Here is a 7,775-nt window from a genome sequence, read left to right on the forward strand (position 1 = left end):
CGGTATGTTCACATATGATCCGCAGTCACCCAATGTATATGTGGTATTTTTTTATTTGAGGTCAAAGCTCATTAAGGGGTCACTTCCGGTATAAAAAGAAATACCTTTAAAACGTATCTTCTTCCACAAATTATGTGGGACAGAGACACTACTTGCACACATGCATTGCTATTACCCAGTGTCTATGGGGTGTACACAGATTTGGGGTCAAAGGTCATTAAGGGGTCACTTCCGGTATAAAACGAAATACCTTCAAAAGTTTTTATTAGCTAAGTAAAACATGGGACAGTAACGGTATGTTCACACGTGATCTGCAGTCACCCAATGTATATGTGGTATTTTTTTATTTGGGGTCAAATCTCATTAAGGGGTCACTTCCGGTATAAAACGAAATACCTTTAAAATGCATCTTCTTCCACAGATTCTGTAGGACAGTGACGCCACTTGCACACATGCATTGTTATTACCCAGTGTCTATGGGGTGTACACAGATTTGGGGTCAAATGTCATTAAGGGGTCACTTCCGGTATAAAACGAAAAACCTTCAAATTTTTTTATTTGCTAAGAAAAACATAGGAAAGTAACGGTATGTTCACACATGAATTGTGGTTACCCAATTCATATGTGGTATTTTATTTGGGGTCAAATGTCATTAAGGGGTCACTTCCGGTCTGAGCCGAAATACCTTTAAAATGCATCTTCTTCCACAGATTATGTAGGACAGTGACGCCACTTGCACACATGCATTGTTATTACCCAGTGTCTATGGGGTGTACACAGATTTGGGGTCAAAGGTCATTAAGGGTCACTTCCGGTATAAAACGAAAAACCTTCAAAAATTTTATTTGCTAAGAAAAACATAGGACAGTAACGGTATTTTCACACATGAATTGTGGTTACCCAATTCATATTTGGTATTTTTATTTGGGGTCAAATGTCATTAAGGGATCACTTCCGGTATGAGACGAAAAACCTTCAAAATGCCCCTTCTGCCACAAGTAACATAGCAAAGTGGTGCCATGTGCACCCATGCATTGACATTAGCCAATGTCTATGGGCGTTTTCATATATTTTGGGGTCAAATGTCATTAGGGGTTTTGACCCCACGGCTGTGTTCGTGGGTTAGACCACAGCTAATTACACAGCCGTGACGTTAGTCACGGCTGTGTCTTTTTTCTTACAGGTTCTTCTTCTTTCTTCTTTCTGTCAACCATTACATTTGCTCTAGCACTCACATGCTTACATCGATTTTGACCTAACTTGGTCACAATGATCATTGACTGTGCCCCTACATGTCACATGAAACTTGTGGGGTCAAATGTCACGCAGGGGTCATAGGGGTCAAAAACGTGATTTCAACTAAAAATGCATCTTCTCCCACAACTTACGTCGGACAGTGACGCCACTAGCACACATGCATTGTTATCATCCAGTGTCTATATGGTGTACACAGATTTGGTGTCAAAGGTCATTAAAGGGTCACTACCGGTATAAAACGAAATACCTTCAAAAAATTGTATTAGCTAAACAAAATATAGGGCAGTAACGGTATGTTCACATCTGATTTGCAGTTATCTAGTGTATATGTGATATTTTTTATATGGGTCAAAGGTCATTAAGGGGTCACTTCCGGTATTAAACGAAATAACCTTTAAAATGCATCTTCTCCCACAAATTACGTAGGACAGTGACGCCACTTGCACACATGTATTGTAATTACCTAGTGTCTATAGGGTGTACACAGATTTGGGGTCAAAGGTCATTAAGGGGTCACTTCCGGAATTAAACGAAATATCTTCGAAAATTTTTATTAGCTAAGAAAAATGTAGGACAGTAACTGTATATGCACACATAAATTGTGGTTGCCCAGTGTATATGTGTTATTTTTTAATTTAGGGTCAAAGGTCATTAAGGGGTCACTTCCGGTATAAAAAGAAATACTTATAAAATGCATCTTCTTCCACAAATTACGTAGGACAGTGATACCACTTGCACATATGCATTGGTGTTACCCAGTGTATATGGGGTGTACACAGATTTGGGGTCAAAGGTCATTAAGGGGTCACTTCCGGTATAAAACGAAATACCTTCAAAAGTTTTGTATTAGCTAAGAAAAACAAAGGACAGTAGAGCCATTCCATGTCAACTCCAGGGATGTGCACCGCAGCACCTCTTCAATTTTTTTCTTTTTCTGTGTGGTGGTAGATATTGATGAGAAAGTGAAATCCTGAAAATTTGAGCTTCATACGCTATTTCGTTTTCCCGTGAGAGCAATCTGAAATTTAGGGGGTTCAGCGTAAAAAATGTGTCGTGACGCGAAAGACGATGTTTGGAGGGCCATAAAAGTATAAAGGAAACCTCCTACAGCTTTGAAAAATATGTATCCTGGAATACTTTTTTGTGTAGAATTCAAATCTGCCATCAGAAATCTTGTAACTCCTTTACTTAAAGAGATATAGGGCCCTCAAAATGCAACTTCGTCCATCCAGGACCAAGTTCGGGGGGTCAGAACTCCAAAAGTAAACATAATTTTATTGTCCATTTTTTTGTCAGTCAGAGCCCTTTGGGGGAACATTCCTCTTATCCAATATTAAGCCTATTAAAATACTTTTAGCTGAGATATCACCCATGCAAAACCCCAATTTTACAATTTTGGTACATTTTTACCCCCCAAAAAACCAATGTCAGACAATTTACCCCACCATCTACTTAACTTCAGGTATGATGAAGATATGTCCTTCGACAACATTTGTGAGAAATTGCAGCTTTGGTTCTCGATGCCTTCACTAAAAGTTAGCCTTAGGAAAGTCACGGTCCTAGTCACAGCAAAATTTAAAGGCATGGGATTTTAATCTTAAAATAATTGTGTATCCATGTCTTGGTAAAGTCTACAATTTCCTGTCTATTATAACATGATGATAAAGCACAGTGGTATAGCGTGGGTCATCATATGGGGTGGGGGGGGGGGCACCGACCATGAGGGGGGCACCGGGTCTGATGGGGTGGGGGCACAAGCTGTTTTTTGGCAATTTTCCTATGGAAATTTCTAAATTTTGCAATCGATGGGGGAAGGGGGCATGTGCACCCTCCTCAACCCCCGTGCCCCTGACGCTACGCCACTGATAAAACATGTTTTACAGCATCTATAAAGGCATACACTGTTAAAAAGTCTGGCTGAGAATCCTCTGGTTTTATTTCATTTATTATATGATTAAGTAGGCCTATATTGCAATTGTTGGAACTTTGGAATACAGGCTTTTCCCACTTACCCGGGATTAGGGCCTAGAATAAACAATCAGTATCATTCACCTGTGATCAAAATAAAAAATCAATTGAATCATGAGACTCACAAACTTCTGTCAAAGATATTGTTCCTTCTTGATAGTTCTTCAGTATCATCATAGTTGATAATAGTTTCATTGAGTGAACATCAGTTTATAGGCTGTATTCCAAAGTTTGAACATTTGTATGTGCCAGCATCATGGATGAAACATCTTCATCCCGGTGTTCTGTAGGGAAACTGCTTAAACTGGAATGCCATTTAAGGCAATTCACCAGAGAAAAGAAATTGCAGTTAATAGTTATACAAGATGAAAAAAAGTTGGTATCATGGAGATGTGGTATCAACATGGATGACTTGAAATCAGCAACTATATGTTCCCATCATTCTCAAGCCTATTTACATTCGTATGAAGCAAACCAACGGAAATGCTGTGACCCATGGCAAAAACATAAATCAACTGTCAATGGTAAGATTGTTTTCTTATGATTTCTTTTCATATTAAAAATGACTTTATAGGCAAATTATGCAATTTATGTTCATTACTCATAAAACACTGTTGGAAATAAATAAAAATATTATAAATTAAATATTGTTGTATGTATACACCACCATGCTGCTTGTTTCTGAAGTGGTGGTGCTGATCGTAATGAGTAAGTTTGGGAATAACTTCGTTATAAAACAACAAAATCATAAAATGTTTTATTTCTTAACATGCTTAATGAGTTAATGTTGGTCTGTAGGCCTAATGATCTAAATAGAAAAAAAAAAACCAAATACTTTTCACTCCTGCATGTATATAACTATAAGTTGTTGTGAAAATGATCTTAAATATAAATATTTTATTTCTTTTTCTACATTCATCCTTACAGCATCACTTCGTGTTATCAACGTTGAACTAGCAGAAAAAAAATAAACACCTGTCCAAATATCCAGATCAGTGTGGCACCAGGTCAGAAGCTTTGTCGCAACTGCATGATGAAAGCAAGTGGACTTAAACATGAAGATGATATCCCGCTGGCTGCCTTTCGTGTAATTCCTGATGAAGATCATATCAAGAGTGTTACAGAGAGTAGTGAAGAAAGTGACTATGTCCCAACAGATAAAAATTTACATGAGGAGCTTAATAGAAGTGTAACTGAATTGGGATGCTCACCAATTAAAGCAACTCATGATATTGGAGGAAACGAGCGTAGCAAAAGGGCTTATTGTAAACGTAAATTGAATGAAGCTGTTGATAATATCTCAAAGAAAGTTGCAAAGGTCTACAGTATTCCTGAAGATGACATCACAAAATGCTGCAAATGTGAAGACTTGGAACATCTTATGTCAGAACTGAAAATGAAATTAATGGCAGCTCCACGACAAGAGAGAATGCGTCTTCTCACTCTGGTCCCCAACAGCTGGTCAGATCCTCAAGCTTTTGAGTATTTCAAAGATGTACCTGGAATTACAGCTAACTTTATTACCACGGCAAGGAAGCTAAAAGAGAGTAAAGGAATTTTGGCAGACCCACCCATCAAGCGTGGAAAACCATTACCAAATGAAGTTCAGCAGGCTGTTGCAGATTTTTACGAAGATGACGAGTTCTCGCGGCTGTACCCAGGTCAAAATGATAGTGTTTCTGTTCGAAATGCAGATGGAACAAAGGAGACAAAACAAAAGCGATTGCTTCTGGCTAATCTCAAGGAACTTTATCTAGAGTTCAAGAAAAGACATCCAGACCTCAACATTGGTTTATCCTCATTTTGTGCCTTGCGACCCAAATGGTGTGTGACAGTAGATAGTGCAGGATCGCATACCGTTTGTGTGTGTACAATTCACCAAAACTTAAAACTAATGGTTAATGTGCTTCCAGTAACAACTGACTACAAAGATGTTTTGTCCAAACTTGTATGTTCTTCAGATAATAGAGATTGTATGATTCACAGATGTCCAGCATGTCCTGGAGATGAGAATCTTATAGCATTCCTCTCCACAATGTATGAATCTGCTGACATGGATGAAGATGACATAGTAAGTTACAAACAGTGGACAACATCTGGGCAATCAAAATTACAACAAATCAGTGACTCCGTCTCCGACTTCATTGCATCACTCTGCACCATGGCAGACAAGGCCACAACCCATCAATTCATTGTGAAATCACAATCGGCTTACCTTCGGCAACTGAAAGAAAATCTCCCAGCAGCAACTGAGGTGATTGTGCTGATGGATTTTGCAGAAAACTACTCATTTGTGTGCCAAGATGCAATTCAAGGCTTTCATTGGGAAACGGCTCAAACAACCCTGCACCCATTTACTGTCTACTTCAGGGAAGAAGATGGGGGTGACTTGAAATGTTTGAGTGTGTGTATAGTCAGTGATGACAGAGCTCATGTAGCCACTACAGTACACAAATTCATCACCGAAATGATGAAGTATTTGAACAATCGTTTCCTCAATCTGTCCATGACATTATTTCAGCGATGGAGCTGATGGACAGTATAAAAACTGTAAAAACCTGTTAAATTTGTGTTTCCATGAATATGATTTTGGGGTTAAGGCACAATGGAATTTTTTTGCTACCTCTCATGGCAAAAGTCCATGTGACGGTATTGGAGGCACCGTGAAAAGACTTGTCAGGAGAGCAAGCCTTCAGGCAGTCTCAGACAATCATATCTTGTCACCCAAAGATCTGTATGGCATCAGCCAATATAGAAAAAGTCCTATTCTTCTTTGTCTCATCCAATGATATTGAGCGTCATAAAGCCAATATAGAGAACAGGATGCTCAATGCGAAGACAATGTCAGGAAGTCGCAGCCATCATAAATTTGTTCCTTTCAATGAAGATGAGCTACGCATGTTCAGGATCTCAAGTGACAAAACGTCATCAATTATCTGTGCCACCAAAGAGCCCAATGCCTCTTTGGCCTCACCTACCATGCTTACTGTGTCAGCGAAAGTCACTGCCACTGACATGACTGACTTGAGTGCTGGTAAATACATCGCAGCAGTGTACGACAAAGAATGGTACATCTGTATTATTGAAGACATCTCCCTAGTTCATGGTGATGTCAGTGTGAAACTCATGAACCGATTGCAACCAGGCGACACTCTGTCTTGGCCTCGTAGAGCCAGCAAATGTGACGTTCCATTTGATGACATTTTGTGCTGTGTTCCAGTACCAGACTTGATGAAGAGAAGTGGTAGAGAATATCAACTGGGCAGTGCAACAATAATGCAAATAAAGAATCTGTTTGAGGAATACATCAAGAAAAATGCCTAAGTTATAAATGTCACCAAAGACAAATATGTAGATTAAAATAAACCCCAGAGCAGTAAGTAAAATTATAAATTAAGAATTATTTATACGTCATGATGTCATTTGTAAAAGTTTACCAAATGCATATGTAAAAATTAAACGAATACCACTGTGCTTTATCATCATGTTATAATAGACAGGAAATTGTAGACTTTACCAAGACATGGATACACAATTATTTTAAGATTAAAATCCCATGCCTTTAAATTTTGCTGTGACTAGGACCGTGACTTTCCTAAGGCTAACTTTTAGTGAAGGCATCGAGAACCAAAGCTGCAATTTCTCACAAATGTTGTCGAAGGACATATCTTCATCATACCTGAAGTAGATGGTGGGGCAAATTGTCTGACATTGGTTTTTGGGTTTTTAAATGTACCAAAATTGTAAAATTGGGGTTTTGCATGGGTGATATCTCAGCTAAAAGTATTTTAATAGGCTTAATATTGGATAAGAGGAATGTTCCCCCAAAGGGCTCTGACTGACAAAAAAATGGACAGTAAAATTATGTTTACTTTTGGAGTTCTGACCCCCCGAACTTGGTCCTGGATGGACGAAGTTGCATTTTGAGGGCCCTATATCTCTTTAAGTAAAGGAGTTGCAAGATTTCTGATGGCAGATTTGAATTTTACACAAAAAAGTATTCCAGGATACATATTTTTCAAAGCTGTAGGAGGTTTTCTTTATACTTTTATGGCCCTCCAAACATCGTCTTTCGCGTCACGACACATTTTTTACGCTGAACCCCCTAAATTTCAGATTGCTCTCACGGGAAAACGAAATAGCGTATGAAGCTCAAATTTTCAGGATTTCACTTTCTCATCAATATCTACCACCACACAGAAAAAGAAAAAAAATTGAAGAGGTGCTGCGGTGCACATCCCTGGAGTTGACATGGAATGGCTCAGTAACGGTATGTTCATATATGAATTGTGGTTATTTTTTAATTTAGGGTCAAAGGTCATCAAGGGGTCACTTCCGGTCTGAGACGAAAAACCTTCAAAATGCCCCTTCTGCCACAAGTAACATGGCATAGTGATGCCACATGCAAATGTACATTGACACTAGCCAATGTCTATGGGACTTTCATTTTTTTTGGGGTCAAAGGTCAATAAGGGGTCACAACACGGCTGTGTTCGTGGTCTTAGACCACAGCTAAGTCTAGTTACTTCTCTTTAGGCCTATGCCTATTT

This window comes from Amphiura filiformis, chromosome 7, assembly GCF_039555335.1.
Source record: "Amphiura filiformis chromosome 7, Afil_fr2py, whole genome shotgun sequence".
Taxonomy (NCBI): Eukaryota; Metazoa; Echinodermata; class Ophiuroidea; order Amphilepidida; family Amphiuridae; genus Amphiura; species Amphiura filiformis.